The 18512-nt window shown below is 33.2% G+C and overlaps 1 long non-coding RNA gene across 1 annotated transcript; it reads right to left on the bottom strand.

Moving 5' to 3' along the window:
• Positions 1–1567: 1567 nt before the first annotated feature.
• Positions 1568–16927, bottom strand: LOC141564818 (uncharacterized). Its single transcript, XR_012488742.1, has 3 exons — positions 16824–16927; positions 14609–14745; positions 1568–1790 (listed from the first exon to the last, which is right to left on the bottom strand). It is a non-coding gene; the product is annotated as an uncharacterized LOC141564818 (long non-coding RNA).
• Between the last annotated feature and the right edge of the window lie 1585 nt (positions 16928–18512).

Genomic DNA, 18512 nt, shown 5'->3' with positions numbered 1-18512 from the left:
AACCGATATCTCTTAATTTCTAGTTCTGCATTCTTTTCACCATAGCACTCTTGTAGGCAAAGCTATGGAACAAGTAGTGTCAGGTTTGAGAGCAAGTAGGGTAAAGGAAAGAGTATTTAGAAATTAGTTTTACTTTTATCTCCAAATCTGATAGACAGGCGACATAACAATATTGATATAAATGGTGGAAAGTTGGACGTAGCAAACAGGAGAACAGAAAGTCTGGCCTTTGCTATGTTAAATTTGAGATAAAAATAGATTATCAAATCATAATTTAGGTTCATTTCATTTGAGAGGAAAGGGATCTTAGACATCATCTAATCTAATATCATCATTTAACAGATAGGGAAACTAAGTTTAGGTTAAAAATGACATGGAGAATTAGGGAATGACTATGGAAAATGAGATAGAAGCTGTGAACATATAAAATATGAACCATCAAATGTCCTAAAGCAAAGTGAAAAAATATCACACAAGGTTCACTGTGATTATTGGGATCATCAAAATAATTAAGAAATAAAAAGGCAGGGAAGGAAAGCAACCATATCCTTCAGCATTTTAACTCATTGTACCTTGAGAGTTCAAGTCTGCTAGACTTCAATATGAAATTATTGAAATCTTAGCATAAAAGTTTTTAAGATTTGAATGGCATTCAGTGTGACAATTATTGAGTATATACCAGATACGACATCAGATGAAGTGTGGTCTAATGGGTAGAATAGAGTAATTCTTTGACTCTGGGCAAGTGTCATTAGATTGTAAGCTCCTTGAGATCAAGGACCATCTTTTGCCCAACCTCACCCACTTTTTGTATCTCCTTCCCTTGGCACAGTGACTGACATGTAGTCATAGATACTTGATAAATGTTTATTCACTTACTGATTTGAGGTATAGTCAATCTTCTGAAATTATCACTTGTAAGAGAGTTATTAACTGACAGTAGTAGAGAAAGTAGACTGAGAGTTTTCTATATCAATAAATCACAGGTCCAGTCTCTATAGTATGCATCAAGAACTGTATTAGGCATTATGGCATAATGACCCAAATGATACAGTCCTTGCACTCACGGAGCTTTGTTGTTGTTCATTCATTTCCATTACGTCCAATTCTTTTGGATTTACTTGGCAAAGATACGAGAATGGTTTGCCATTTCCTTCTCCAGCTCATTTTACATAGGAGTAAACTGAGGCAAAGGCAGTTAAGTAACTTATCCAGGATCACAAAGCTAATAAGTGCTTGCAGACACTTAGAACTCATGAAGTTGAATCTTCCTGACTCCCACCATGGCATTCTATCCATTGTACCACCAAGCTGCCCCACGGTACAAGGGATGAGAGCGACTCAGGACAAACCCATAAATGGACAAGTTTTCCTTGTAAATCATTTTATTAAGAAGGGACCCAATGTCTGGACATTATTTACCATGATAATCCATATGTTTGGGGTATCAGGGGGTGAAGGGAGTTACATTAGTGAGTTACAAAAATACAGTAAAGGAATTAACCATTTCTAGTTATGGATACTAAGATTTCTTGTATCTAACTACATAACATATTTCCTTTCCACAGGAGGTAGTTATGACAAATTAGAAGTCTGAAAATTTTCTGATGGTGTAAAGGCCCCAGCTGTCACTGGGGAGATAGTGATCAGATTTCAGAGCTGCGTGGTCCCGGGGCGCCACTAAGAGTTCCATATGGTCATCCAAATGTTACAGCTAAATCCGCGAACATTTCCAGCCTGAGTTTTACTTATAAAGAATAAAACTCTTGCATAAATGTTTCATGATGTACCTATGAAGAAAAAGAGGCTTTTTGACTGGTTCTCTTAAGAAAAAGAAAGAAAAAACAAACAAACAATGCCTGAGGAACTACTTATAGATTCTAAGATACCTTGAAAATAAATACATATACCCAGAAACTCCCCAAAAGTTACTTTTGAACCAGATCATTTTAAACCAAAGCGGGTAGATTTTTAGTGATTAAACTCTGCATTCATACTCAATGCTATGCCTTTCCCCGCCTTGCTCCTAGAAAACTTCTCTCTTAAATTGTTAATGTTATTTCTGTGGACTGGGACACTTTCATTCATGTCAAAGATGTCAGCCTAAGCTTTACCCAATAACAAATGACAAATGCATAATTTATTAATTCTTAAATGGCTATGTCCTTGAATGTAGTTCTTATAACTAATTTGCTGAGACACATCTGGCTCATGAAGCTAGCATCTGTTTTAAGGAAGGTCAGTACTATATTTTAAAGTTAAAGGGAAGATAATATAATCTTCCATTCACCACATTTCTTTCTGCTAGACCTGAAACCATTTTGGAAAGACTTTACAAATTATTTGATTTTAGATGGTAATTCTATTAGTAAAATAACTTTACTGTTTTAGTGTATGTTCTCCCCCCATGGCTTGATTCTGAAAATACAGGAGATGTGTATATTTAATGCGTATTCTTAATGAACTCTGTGACTTCCAATTATTTTAGATAACAGACCAGATATCTAATTGGAATGAAAATTCATTATTTTGTTGAAATCTACCTGGGACACATTTCTAATGAATTTTAAAATTTCTTATCATTTTCGATGAGAAAGTGCTAAAAACAGAAAAAAATTCATAACTAATGTGACTCAGATTTATTTTCAGCCAAAGCATGTTTTCTGCTCATGAAATAATTGTATTTATATACATATGGTATCTGTATATAAACATATTATAGCCAGCCCAATGTATATTTTAAAATATAATAAAACATTTATGCCTTGACTATTGTTCTAGTAAAAGCAACATAATGTCCTAAAATTTAAATTGAAAATTACTATTTTGTGGACATATAATCTAAAATTATACAGAAATTTCTTTTTTTTTTAAACCTGGTGATTAATAGCCAGGAACCTACAACTTTACATTTCACCTTGCAGCACACACAAAATGTTTAATTATTTCAGGATTAATGGAGGTAGTTTATAATTAAGCTGAAGTATGAACTGATGTCATCATCTCAGTATGATGGTATACATTTTTATGCCCAAGCACCTGTTGTTTTGGAAGGAAGCAGCTGATATCATTATCTACTCAGCCAGATAGCCCTGGTTCCTGCTGCTTAAAAAATTATCCTAAGGGTTACCTAAGTTGGAATAATGCAGCATTTACTTTTTCATACCCAGGACAGGAGAGAAGGCAGAAAATTCTTTCACCAAGTATCAAATAGAAGGAAAGCCAAAATAGATGCAAGCATAGGACATTGGGAGGGGAAAACCAAGAATGCAACAAGACTAATAACATTACCAATAACAAAAATACTTCTAACTTGTGGGGTCTTGGAAAGGTACTTCCTTACTTCCATTAATTTTTATTGTTTACTGTGGTTTGGGAGTAATGTTAGTTAGGTTACAGTGAAATAAATTCTTTATGGAAGGAGAAAATAGAGTGAGGAGAAAAAAATTTTTTTCTTTTCTTTCTTGTCCATGTTTTGACAAGAGGGAACATTATTGCCATGTTTGTAGGTAATAAAATACAGATTATAACCTAAACTAATTTTATAAGTTGCATAACATTTTATGTATGAAAATTCTGAAAACACTATCAAACTTTTATTTAATTGCAGCATGGCTCAAATGTTGAGATATACTTTGATCTTGATGTGGTGCCATCAGCTGTTATTTTTGTTTTTCTTTTGTCAATATATTTAATCCAATTCAATATGCACCTGTGAAATGTTAATTGTATGATGCGATGTGCTAGTGCTGGGGATTCACAGACAGAAGTGAAATAATTGATGTCCACAAGGAGCTTACATTCTACAAATGGATCATCCTATTGATCAGTAAATTATAACATTCTAATTGACAACTTCTCAATCTTTTTTGTCCTCAGGATCTCTTTACTCTCTTAAGAATTATTGAGGATTCCCCATCACCAAGAATTTTGTTTAAAGAGGTTATGTCTATAGGTATTGGTGATATTGGAAATTAAATTATCATAGTTTTACTAGGAATATAGTTGTGGATTCACTGATTCCTTATGAGTGTCAGTGACTTCCTGTAGTAACTAGACCAACATTCAAGAACCACTACTCTTATCCAATCAGCCTTGTATTCAAAATGCACATGGCTTCTAAATTTATGTCACCAATAACTCTGGGACCACTGATAGGTCAATCTTTCTCTTCAAAATGACTTGTTAATTAAAAAGATTGCATAAATATCTCAAGTAGCAAAGCAATCCCAATTAAGATCTCAAATACATCTTATTTTACATTTATATATCTATTTTTAATCCATCTATCATTTATGAATCTATATGTATGTGTATATATATGTATATATACAGATATCATCTTTTTATCAATTTTATCATCTCTTATCTATCTGTCTGTTACAATATCCTTGAGGTATCAGCATATCTTCATACAAATATGATATTGTACTTGAAGCAAGGATGCTTGTCATGGTACTGAAAAATATTGATTCTTTATTTCTCAAGTGGGGAGAGGAGGTCCTGGTTTTGGGGGGGTGAACTAAAAATTATCTCATCTATTATTCTAGTGATTTTCTCCCAGAGGAGTTCAATTAGTTTTAAGAAATAAATATTCCTTCCAAAACCAAAATTATGATTCCTTTTTCTCCATCCATTACTGCAGCTTTCTGAGTAATTTGTTGTAAAGAATTGTTAATTCTAGAAACCTAAAAGTACAAAGGATGGAGTAAACCTGTCAAAACACAACTAAAAATAAAAGTAGAGAAAGAGAGATAATGATTTCCATTTTTCAACAAATCTTTATTCAAAGTTAGATAGAAAATATTCAATCCTAGGGGAAAAAATGCTATATTTTAAGAACATTCTGAAGTTATTTTCTTGCAGGGTTTTTTTTTCTACCACAAGAACTAAGATTTTTTAGAAAAGAAAAAAAAAATTTACAAGAATTATTGTGAAGAAAGGATTGAGTTTTTTTAGATACCTCAAAATAAAATTGAACAGTGGTCATACATAGTGGGGAGCACAACAAAAATCATCGTAGATTTATTTTTCCCTTGGATCCTTTTAAAGTTCTATAGCTTGATAATAGAAAAGTTACCCATATACACTGCTTTGAAATTCCCCTCTAGTCTATGTTAGCATACTTTAGCATCCTTCATCTCCTTCTCTTTTCTGTACTTTGATTCTGCTTGGGTTTCCTTCCCTGTGTCCCCACTCTTTTGTCTGAAGGGTCTTCCATATTCTGTCAAATGAATTTGCAATTTTTAATCCTCAAAGAAATTTCTCTCTTTCTTCTTCAAAACTCAACTTCTCTTATGTTCAAAGATATTTAAATATTCATTAGCACATGTAATTGTGCTGGTCATTCTAAAGACCTGAGTCAAAGGATGAGGACATTCAGATCCATATGTCCATGGTTTGATCAAAGTAGGCTAACTCCCAAAAGTTAATTTTTTATACCAGATGGGGCATAGAGACTACCCTGTCACATTTTAAAAGCTTTAGAACTATTCCCTAAGATTTTGTTCCCTGATCCTGCTCTTGTTCTCTCTTTAGCAGAGTTCATTCACTCTAATGCTTCAACTATTATCTCTAGGAAGATACTTCTGAAATCCACACTTCAATCTGTTAAAATTTGACATGTAAAAACTTGAACTTATCTTCTGTCCCAAAGAGGAAGAGGACCTCCTGGCTACCTTTCAAATGACACTATCAATGTGAGACCATTATTGTCTCACAACTCCAAGGTCAAAATTCAAGGACTCTTCCCTCCTCCTCACCTCACATCTAGGCAGTTACCAGTCCCCTGGAAATGATTCTGTATGACTCCAGGTAAATCCATTTCTTCCCATTCCCAATGCTACTACTCCCATCAAGTATTTATCACCTCTTACCTAAAATCTAGTCTCCTAATCACTCACCCAAACATCAATTTCCTCTAGTTTTTTCCTTGAAATTTTACTCCTCTACTATCAACTAATCTGTCAAAAATATTGCTTTATGTTTCTTTTATAAATTTCCTCATCTACTCCACCCTCAATAAATGAGTTAACATGATATCACAAAAAGAGAGCTGGTTTGGGGTTCAGAAAGAGCTGGGTTCAAGAGTTATCTCCAAACCATGTTGGCTGTGTGGTTCAAACTAAATTGTTTAGCCTCTCTCTGCCCCCAGATAACTTTTTTCTAAGTTGAAAAACAGTGGCTGATCTGTTCCATAACACTAGGGAGTTTCTCAAAACCATTCAATTGCAAAATATTATGGCAACAGCTTTGTGCTACAAAGAACCAGAAACAAAATAGATATTCATCAAATGGAGAACTGTCAAATTATGACAACTGAATATAGTGAAATGTATATTTAATACAAGTAGCAATGACTATAAAGAATGTAGAGAAGCATAAGAAGACTTACATTCACTTATCTGGAATGAAATAAGCACAAGGAAGATGTTATATATCTTGACTACAGCATGTAAAACAGAAGAGCAAAAACTACCTCTTTGTAATGATGAAGTTTGACTCCAGAGAACAAGTGAGAAGCTATGCATTTTCCTCTTTGCAGAAGAGAGGGATTGTGAGTCTGAGAACATCTCTCAAATTGTCAGACTTGGTTAGTAAGTCATTTAGTTTTCTGAATTGTCTTTTTTCCTTTTTATTTTTTATACTTTGTTATAATGGATAACCTATTTATAAGTGGCAGAAAGAGAGCAATTCAAAAATGAAAGTAATACAAGATCTAAAAATACTTTTTAAAGTTTACTGTTTTTGTCACATTGATTACCCTTACAATAATATTTCAGCTGCCACCTACTATCTACAGGATAAAATCTAAACTCAGCCTAAAATTAAAGGGTCTATACCAAATTTGCCTCCCCAATCATTCTCAAATTATTTCCTAAAACACCTCCACCACAAACCCACCAGTCTAGTCAAAGTGGTTTAATGAGAGCCTTCTGAGTGCACCATCTTTATTTTTATCTCTGGGCTTTTCTTTATGTCATTATCCAAAGCTGAAATCCTCTTCCCATTCTTCATCTTTCCATATATTACCCAAGCAGATGAGGTATTAGAAAGGGCTTCAATTCCCAATTCTAACTCCAACTGTACAGCTGTTGACAAATCATTTCACCTTGTTTCAAAGTCAGCAATTGCTTTTTAAATTAAATTTTATATTTTTATTAAGCATTAATTTTTCTCCTCTCTCCTAAATTCCTAAAAAAAAGGTAGGCAGGAAGGAAACCCAAATAACAAATGTGTGTAGGCAGGCAAAACAAAGTCCTACATTATTAGTATGTCCAAAATTGTATGTTTCACTTCAGTTCCTACATACACACAGAGACACATACACACATGGTGTGTGTGTGTGGGGGGGAATAAAGCTATCTCTTTTACATGATTGCTGTGATTAAAAAATTTTGTAAAAAACTTATGAACACAAATGTAAACTCATTCTCTTGTTCATAGCAAATTTCCTGAAGTTTCCTGAATGTTCAAACTCATAGGTTTCTCAGCTTCCAATAAAGTTCTGGAAGGCAATTCATTTAACTTCCTTATTCTCGTCTAAATTCCATATCCTGGACCCACCTGATCTATTTGTTCTTCTCCAGCAGCCAATATTCCTTCTGCTACCTACATGTCTTTGTTCAGATTTTCTTCTATGCTTGTAAGACTTTCCTGGGTGTTAAAATCCCTTTGAAGCTCAAGGATTTCTTCCATAAGCCCTTTCCTATCCCTTAGTTATTAGTGATCTTTCGATTTTCCGCCAAATAGTTTGCATTTATTTTGCATATTTTTGCATATGATATTTTACATTTTGTACATGTTGAAATGTACAATATAAGCTCTTTGAAGACAAGAGCACTATTTACTTTTATCTTTGTGTCTTCAGGACCTAGGAGAGTGCTTTCTACTAAGTAGGCATTTAATAAATGCTAATTCAATTCAATTCAATTTTGTTTATGTTGCAACTTTCCAACTAAATTGTAGGCACCTTGAAGGCAGGGACTGTATTTCATTTTTATAACAGAACAATGTTTTACTCAGAGTAGGTTCAATGCAAATATTTGGCAGTTGATTTAATTTATGATAGAATTTAATTTAATTAGTGACTGAAAATGGCTAAAAGTCCTTACCAGAGAACAGACAATCTGGCTTCTCATTTGGGCAGAAAATGTAATAAATTATGTATTTGTAGAAAGTCCATAGTTACTTGTGTACTAAAGAGTTGAATATTGAAACTTATTGGAAAGAACCCCATGCTGTGAATTGAGAAAATCTGGCTCCAGACCAGCCTACTACTTGCTATTACTTTCTATGAGTCATTCCTTTTCCCTCAGTTTCCTCATTTGTCAAATGAAGGACTGAGATGATAGTTAAGGTCTCTGACAAGTCCAAACTTTGGCAATCTTTTGCAGAGTATAGTCAGAATGAGCTTCATTTATGATGATGCTAACAGTGTAGAAGGTCACTTGTTAGAGTAGGTTTCATAATGAGGGTATGTTAGGAACCAATTAGAACCCTAATGAACTAGAGTCTCGTGCCGTGCTCATTGTGATGTTTTGAACATTACTGAGTGGTTAGCTTTTATTTCTGTGTGAGAGAAGGGCAACTGCCTAGAGATTAATGAGTATTGAAAACCACAGCTATCAGTGTTGAATGAAACTAAATCTCCCTATTCCTTTCCCCTTCTTCCTTCCACATAATAAAGCTTTGGTCTAAATTAGGTTTTCAAAAATTATGTGCACAGATACAGAAAAGCACACAATCTCTGCTGATATCCACTATGTACAATAATTGGCTATGGGCATGCAGTCGGCTTGCAATTGATGAAGCCTAAGCTTTGAATATTATTTAGCTATTTCCTATACATTTCACAAAGCATTACTTAATCTTTTTTGTGGTAGGCATGTAGCATCTGTCACTGAGTTACATAATGAGACAAACAGACTTGAATGTTGATAGATGGAAAGTAGATAGATAGACAGATAGACAGATATAGATTTACACATATGTGTATGTACATATAATGGAATATTACATCACAAATTATAATGTAATGTGGTATGTAACACAATATAATGATCTTAACATGATACTATAGATGAAGATATAGACAAAGATATATAAATAAAATAAATGGTTTCCCCCAAAATAAATTAATATAACATTAGACAAACTTAACAAAGTGAAAGTGAATCCATTTTCTGGATTATCATCTTGCTAGTATTATGGGAAAATTTCAGTTATCTTCTGATCATAAGAGAACTAGAATCTATTTTTGTTCATATGATCCATTTCTCTTGTTTTACAGATGAGGAAGCCGATGAGATGAGATTCAAATTTCTTTTTCCATATCCAGCAATTTTTCTAATAGACCACAAGAGCTCAGTTAAAACCCACATTGCAGGTGATTACTAAAAATGGGTAAAGTAATATTTAAGGATCCTAAGAGCAAATAGGAGGCAAAGAGGGACAAAGGAACTTTAGAAAGGTTGTATTTTTTTTTCTCAATAGCATTTATTTTTCCAAATACATGTAAAGATAATTTTTGTAAGATTTTCAATTCTAAATCTTTTCTCCCTCCTTCCCTTACCTTACCCCTCCCCAAGGCAGTAAACAATCTGATATTGTTTGTATTGTACATATGTACACTTTAAACACATTTTCAAATTGTCATGTTGTGAAAGAAAAATCAGACCATACAAAAGAAAGCAAAAAAAAAGAAAATAGTATGCTTTAATCTACATTCAGTCTCCATAGTTATATCTCAGGATGCAGATGTCATTTTCCATCCCAAGTCTATTGGAATTGTCTTGGATTGCTGCATTGCTTAAAAGAGCAAAATCTATCATCGTCGATAATATTATCACAATAATCACATAATATGGCTCTTGTTGTATACAGTGTTATCCAGGTTCTGCTCACTTCATCAGTCTATGTAAGGGATAGAAAACATTTTTCCAGTGAGAATCTCATCATCTAAATCTAAATAGAATTAAATCTCCCTTAAAGTCATTTTCTGATGCCTCATCCCACGTTTAGGTTGAATTTTTTAATTATACTAATTGAATCCAATTGTCCTACCAATTTGGAAAGATGTCAAGTAAAGGCCCTATGTTCTACCATCTATGAACCAGCCCAGCCAAGTTCAGAGAGACTCCTGACAAGAATAAATAGAACATAATGGATGTTTGCATCACAGTAACTCAAAGCCTAGCTGCTAAGTTATAGAGAAGTTATGATTACAAGAAGTAATTCACAACTCTTCATTCTCTCATATCCATATCATATCCAATCATATTCTAAAGCCTAAAATATACTTCCTCCCTCACACCTCTTTTAGCAGTGCCCTATTCATTTTTGTAGCCACCACTCTAGGTCCTCCCCTCATTTTGCCTAGAGACTTGCAGAGATTTTCTAACAAATTTCCTGTCTTCCATCCTTTTTTCTCCTATCCTTCTTTCAATCTGCTGATAAAATATTTTTTTCTAAAGCACAGTACAAATATTTCAAAAATTTCAGTGTCTTCCTGTTGTTTATCAGTTTATCAATTTGTATTTGAAAACTTTCATGATGTGGCACCATCCTAGCTTTTCAGATTTATGTTTCTTCTCTTCACAAATACTATTTTCCTGCTATATCATCATATTCTCTGTTCCTTAACCTTAACATTTCACCTCCAATTACTTCACTTTGGAGCAGAGAATTCCCCAATATTTTTAATGCAATTTCTCCTCACCACCAACACTTACAAATCCATAGCATCTTTCAAAGCTTGCCTCAAAGAAAACCTTTCCTGATTTTCCTAGTCATTGTTGCATTCTCCCCCCTCAAAATATCTTGTGCAGTATTAACTCTTATCTGATCACATGATGTATCTCTCAATAGAATATAATATTGTTTAGAGAAGATTGGCTGTTTTTCCAATGAGGTGTTATAAATTTTTTCTATTTTAAAATTATTTTTAGTTCGTTTGACTGGTTCTTGATGTTTCATAGAGTCTTTATCTTCCATTTACCCCATTCTAGTTTTTAATATTTGATTTTCTTCAGTTAGCTTTTGCAACTCTTTATCCATTTGATTAATTCTACTTTTCAAGGTGTTTTCTTCAGTGTATTTTTTTTGCATTTGGCCTATGTGTTTTTAAATGAATTGTTTTCTTTAGTCAATTTTCCCCCTTCCTTTTACAAACTGTTGACTCTCTCTTGCATACCTCTCATTTCTTTTCTCATATTTTTATTCTACCTCTCTTATTTGCCTTTTAAAATCTTTATGAGCATTTCAAAGAAGCCTCTTTGGGTTTGAGACCAATTCATATCACTCTTTTAGAGATTTCCTCTGTAGACATTTTATTCTCCTCTGAGTTGGTGTTTTGGTCTTCCCTGTAACCAGAATAGCTTTCTATTATCAAGGTTTTTTTTCTGTTTCTCATGTATTTTCTTTCCTTCTCTTTTTGTAACCACCTGAACTCTATATTCCATATTTTAAAAGGCACAATATTACCACCATTATCAGACTCAACCAAAAAAAGCATATGATGCCAGAAGATTTACAGTATTTTTGACCACTATAAGCTTTTTTTTTTCACTGATGGCAGTATACCTAGGGATGCCATAGTAAAAAAAATTTCTGAACAACTGTGACAATGCTGATGGTGTTATTGCAGTTTATTGCAAAGCTGGCCTTGGAAAGACAGGTACCCTGATAGCCTGCTATATTATAAAACATTATAAGATGAGAGTTCCTGAAACCATTGCCTGGATCAGATCTGTAAACTGGGCTTTGTGATTGGACCTCAGCAACATTTTTTGGTGTCGAAGCAGGCAAGCCGTTGGACAGAAGGAGACTATTACTTTAAGAAATTAAGGGACCAGGAAAATGGGAAAAGGGCAGCTGTAGTCACAAAAATCATAACAGGTGTCGATGACATTTTAATAAGTGAAACCCAAATCAAAGAAGCTAAAGATTCTGAATTGTACAGTGATGATGATGATGATGATGATGATGATGATGATGATGATAATGAAATAAATGGAATGACTTTTATTGTTGAGCTCTGCTCCTGTCTCAAGCTTCCTGAACATCTCTGAGTCTTGGCTTTCAGCTTTGTATTTGCAGAGTGTAGTTTTACCAACTCTTCCCAGGAAATAGCCTGATCTTCCAGAATTTGCCTTTTGAGTGGGAAATGGGGGCTGTCCTGTTGGTCTGCTCTACTACTGAGCCAAGACTGAGGATCTCAGTGGCTGATCTTTTGTGATTAAAACCCTTTCACTGGCTTTCCCAAATTCCAATGAAACTGATTTTTCTTGAAGTTATTCCAGTCTGTCTTGAGCTAGAGAGTGATTTTATTCCATCAAACTCTGTTTAGAGGCTTGGTTTCATGCAGTTTTCAAGGGAAACTGGAAAAGCAGCTTCCTAGCTTCAATTCACCATCTTGGTTCCATCCCTGGAAATCTAGAAGATGGTTTCTCCCTCTACTCCTTTTGGATATCTTGCCTTCACAAATAAGTAGTCATCTCTATAAGAGTAAAACCCATGCTTCATTTTCCATTATGTCCTCTATGTGTCATCCCTCCATCCTTTTTCATGTACTTGGAGTATGTTGTAGATACTGAATATAGTTTTAGAATCATTGATAAATTAAAGGAGTTGCAAAAATAAATTCAAAGACCCTTCTATCATTTGATTAAAGTCAAATTTGCTTTCTGCTTATGTATATTATAATTCAACTTACTTGGGGATTTTCTCCCTCAGAATATATACAAGTGCTTATTTTAAAAACTACTAGCTACTTTCTCAGTTATGTTAATACAAAATGAATAGTTTAATTTTCCCTTTCCCTCACAATTTTTTAAGGAAAATTGCAAAACACAATCAAGTGAAAAGTACTTAGAATTGTAAGATATTATCAACACCTCAATAACTTGCTAACAATTTTGGCTCTATAAAAGAACAACAATGACTGTAATATGTCTTTAGATAATGTCCAGTTGGCCTAAAACCTAACATTTCAATGTACAGACAAAGAGTTTAGCAAAAAAATTATCACATACATAAATGATAATAGAAGAAAAATAATCTGAGAAACATCATGACAAATCTCTTAGCTAAATTCCTAAAAATATTCAGAAGCATTTTATCCTGTGTTTTTTTGGAACTTGATCCTATAAACTTGTTCTGATTTAAGTGAATTTAATTTTTTCATTGTTTTAATTATTCTTCCTATTTTCCACAAGTCAGCCATGTTTCTTTCCCATGAGTCACAAAATCAAATTATAATCCAATAATATCCACTTAAAAGATGAGGAATGACTACAAATGTTACCACTTCTTGGGCTGTATCTACAAATGAATCTAGAGCGCTCTTGCTTTAGTGCTGTCTCTAAAAACAAAAATCTAATAACATGATGATTATATATTTCAGCAAGGCACTTTACAGATAAATAGATATCCTGGTCCTCCTCTCCAGCATGTAGTATTGTGAAACTGACCTCCATTCATTGTGAATTGATTGACAGCTTTGTGCCCTTCCATGGCTATTTGAGATAATCATGTGGAAAATCAGTACAAATGATGCATGTTTAATCGAGGGTATGACCAGAAATCCTGTATATCTTTAGAATACTTTGGAGGAAACCCAAACCCACTCTGAAACTCAGCCAGAAGCCACTACTGACAAGACAGAAAACATTCAAGTCTCCAAGTAGAAATATGGTATTAGTGAAATATTTTATAAAAATGGGTAAAATGGAAACTGTTGAAAATGTCTGAGTCCCAACAAAAGTCTCGTATTTTATGAGCTCATCCATTATAGTATTATACTATAGCATATATTTAAATGTATGTGAGTATATGTTTATAAGTTTATATATAAAACATATAATATACAAACATACATATATATGGGCTCTGTTTTCTGGGATATATATATATGAACTGAGGTATAAAAAGCCATCTCTTGGACTGATAAATAGGCCTATTTTGGGGAAATAAGAGTAATGACAAAGTAGCACTAATAAAATATTTTGAAGTGAGATAGATTTGTATTCTAACTGTAAGCTAAAATATAATTTCATTCTTTTAATTTGTATTCCCAATGTCTGGCATAGTTCCTAAGACATAATAAGAACTTCACAAATCCTTTTTGAGTGATGACTTCACAATATTAAATAGCCATAAGCAGTTATTTTTTATGAATCTCAGATTACCTAAAACTAAAATGAAAACATTTTGAACTAGGATACAGCCAAGATTTTTCTAATACTGAATCCAAACTTCATGGAGTCAAGTAGCCTATTTATGATCTTTTAAAAAAAATAAATATTTGGGCTTTGAAATTCTTGGGAGACTAGATGACATGATGAATAGAATTTTTTGACCTAGAATCAAGAGATAGACCTGAATTCAAAGTCAATCTTGGACATTTACCAGCTGTGTGACCCTAGGCATGTCACTTAAGTTCTGTCTGCCTCAGTTTCTTCACCTTTAAAATAGAGGTGATAATAGCATCTGTCTCCCAGAGCTGTTGTGAGGATCAATGAGTTAATAAATGCATAATTTCTGGTAAACAGCAAGTACTCTATAAATGTTAGCTATTATTATTGTTATTGAAAAGCATTGTACATACATTATTTTCCTTGAGGTTGTATGATTAATGGTGGCAGTATAGCACATGATTTTGGCATCAAGAGATCTGTGTGACTTGTCTAGCAGCTGGGTGACATTGGCAAGTTGCTTTCTCCCTTGGAACTTCAGTTCTCTCATCTGTAAAACAAAGGGGTGGATTAGATGATCTTTAAGGTCCCTCCCAGCTCTAACATTCCACTTTAACTTTTTTTCCACTCATCAGATACAAAGGATTAAATTATCTTCATGAATATGAAATTGAACATGCAAAATAAACTAATTTAAATGTGTATATAATTACCTGTAATCTGAAGATTAAGTACAAATTCACCAACTGCAATTATTTGCACTCATGCATGGAGGTTTTTGTAGGGCAGCTTGCCTAATGTCAGAAACATTTTGTGAATCTTTTCTCCTCAAGGCTTTATCATTTCTTTGATGACATGGCAAAATTCAATTTTTTTCTGCTTTTCTCTTTTAAAAAATCCAACTGTGTAAAATATATTTACTGTCAGGCAACCTACAGAGACTTGATTTGGGAGCAATTATGAGAATTTTTACCCAATTCTGTAAATGAGGTTGACCTGGAAAAACTTAATGTCCCATTCAAAATGCCCTGTCATTACTGACCCTACCTACAATAAAGATTCCCAACCAACTGTAATAGGTCTCTTTTTAACACTTATTAATACTATATTTGTTGTTATTTTCCAATTCTTTGCCTTTTCTGAAAAAGGGTTCTTCAGTGATAATGAAATCATTAAAAACGTGATTGCTGGTTTCAAAATATTCATTTCACTCCCTTGAATTACTTAGTTGTTCCTGAGAGCCCATAGAATCTTACTTTCATGGACCATAAATAAACATCCAATCCAACACTTCAGCACATTTCTAATTGTAATGCCCCGTGTAATGCTCCAGTCTATTATACATATGTTTTCTGTTATTGTAGGGTGGCAGTCAGTGACATGGAAGTGTGTGCTTGCATTAGAGAGCTGGTGTGAACTCATTCATGAGTTTTAACTGCATCATTATTTCAATCTAGAAACTAGAAGCTACTCAGCCATGCTTACCTTGTCTAGTAAGTTGTTTCATTTGAATTCCTGAGGCATCTCCTTTCCAGCTAAAGAGGCACAGTGATTTCCCCAAGTGCAAAAGCAAGAAAGAGAGGAAAGGTTCTGTGGCCTAGGTATCAATTACGTCAAGGCTTTATCTGGTTACTGTTGTTTTTGCTGCTGCTGCTGCTGTTGTTGTTGTTGTTGTTATTATTATTATTATTATTATTATTTTCCTCTTCACTAGAGATTAATTCCTGAACCCATTTCACTTACATCAAAATGACTTTATATATATATATACTTCAAAGAAACTTAAACTTAAAGATAAAAATACTAAATAATTCTGCTAATGTCCTAGACTTGAAATCTGCTTTTCTTTGAGATGTAGTTATTTGGATCCTTAATCCTAATTTGTAAAGTAGATGTGGTTTATGTTTTCTTAGATTTAATTGAGTTTCAACAAATTTAAAGCACTTAATAAATGTTTTCTGGAACCACCATCACCACAATCGAAGTCACTGTCATCATTAAGCAGATTCGTGGTTTACAAACAGATCTATCGTTAATCATAATGCATTTTGCTTCAATTTTTTTTATAGTTTGTTGGTGTTGTAGATAGATTATTCAGCTTGAAGTCAGGAAGACCCAAGTTAAAATCCCATCTCAGACTGTTCAACTTTAGGCCAATCATTTAATCTCTGTTTCCTTCAGTTCTTTTGGTTGTAAAATGGGAATAATAGCATCATCCCCCTAGGCTTGTTGTGAGGACCAACTGAAGCAATATATAAAAATATTCCTAGCATAGTACTTGGCACATAATAGGTTGTATATAATTATAACATAATTATAATAATAATTATAATAAGAGCAATAAAATAATTTTAAGGGGGAGCATCAAATAGTTCCATATTCCCATATTCTTAGAATTTGAAGAGTTCAATTGGAAGGAAACAAACTATCTAATTTAATTTTTACTTGAATCGCGTATCTCAGATATGAAGACAAGAGGTCATTAACTGTCTGCTTGAAGACCACCAGTAATAGCCATAACATCTTCCCTTTTAACCAAGTCATTGATAAATATGTTCAGTAGTAAAAGGACCAAGCACAGATCTTTGGAAAATATACAAGAAACTTCTTTTCAATTTGACATCTTACCATTATTGACTATTCCTTGGATCTACCACTCAACCAGGTCCAAATCCATCCTCTCATACTTCTGAGTCCATACTTCTCCATAATCAATCATTGTTAAAGTCTAAATAAATACTTAAAAGAAAATAGGGTAGAAAAGAAAAAAAAAAAAGGACACTGATTAATATGGCATACCCTGTTGTTAAATCATGTTAGTTCTTTGGGATCAATATTTCTTTTCTCAGAAGTTAAAAAACCATCCCTGTGCTAATATATTTTAGGTTTTTATCATGGCACAAAGTCTTGCCTCCTGGCCTCTAAGATTGCAAGAAAGATCTATTCTTTTAAAAATGGTAACATGCTCCTTCTTCAATGTCACATTAGGTTTCCTATCTTCCACACTTATGAGGGAGCACATGTACTAGAGCTTTCTGCCCTTTGGGGTTTAGCTCCTTTGGACTTAAATGCCTTTTTTAAGGGCAACAGCAATTTGGTTGATTTTTGTCAACAGCAGCTAGATGCACCTGTGCTATCTTTCTACTTACTATTAACTATTTTGCTTCTATCCTTGTCAGTCCAAAGATCATTCTTCCAAATGAAACAAAAGAATGAGAATAAGAATTAAGGTCTCTTTTCTTTTTGTTGCCATAAGATTTCTTCAAAAAAGACATTTTTGGTTCATTTTGTCCATAAAGGAAAAAAAAAGATATATTGAAACTCATACCCGGGAGATTTTAAAAATACTTATTTCAGTGGAAGGAATGAAAAGGAAGAAAATGGGGGAAATTGTTAATTTTCACGAAATCATCATCATGAAATAATACACAAAGTGAGGCTTAAAAAGGTCAGATTATTCCTTCATTTTTCCTCTTCTCCCAATTCCCCACATGCTAGGATTCACAAATAATGTTGAATAATGCGTTTAAATGTTTTGCTCTTTTGCTATTATGTGAAGCTTACATTTTTATTATTTATAATCTACTGATTTTTAGGAATATTTTAAAATGATTTGTAAAATATTTTGATTTCTTTGTTAAACATATCAAATTAAATGAGATAATATATGGCACATACTTTGCAACCTTTAAAACACTACATAAATGGAAGTTATTATCATCAGTTTTTACTTCAACAATAAAAAAAAAATCATGGAAAAGTCAAAATTATGTTAGTTTTAATTTTGATGCCCAAGAGGAAAACCATCTCCCCTTCCCCTTCTGACACCCTGAGGACTTGTGAATTCTCTTGACAAAGATAGTATTTTTTTAAAATCAAGGTTAAATCCTTATTGACAAAGTTGATCAGGGGGAACACTTTTTTACAGCATTAATAAGGAATCTTTAAATATGATCTTGTCTTATATGGAGTATCATTTTAATCAATGATAAAATACTTTTTATTGTTAATAAAGGAAAATTATTGCTGAGTCATACTCTTAGACTTGGTCTTTAAAAGGAGAGTAGAATGATTTGGAGATCAAAAATATCATATAGAATCATCTCCTTGAATTCTTTTTTTTATCAAAAGACTAGGATTTATTGATGTTTAAATGCAACATATATTGCTGTATTCATATATATTTATATATAAATATTGATATACTTATGTGTATCTATGTATGTATAAACATGTATATATTTACAAATAGATACGAATGTGATATAGTTATTGACATGGGCATACCAATGTAGTTATAGATATAACTGATATAGA

The sequence above is a fragment of the Sminthopsis crassicaudata genome, chromosome 3, assembly GCF_048593235.1.
Source record: "Sminthopsis crassicaudata isolate SCR6 chromosome 3, ASM4859323v1, whole genome shotgun sequence".
In the NCBI taxonomy this organism is placed as follows: domain Eukaryota; kingdom Metazoa; phylum Chordata; class Mammalia; order Dasyuromorphia; family Dasyuridae; genus Sminthopsis; species Sminthopsis crassicaudata.
This window is presented reverse-complemented; position numbering and strand designations above follow the sequence as displayed.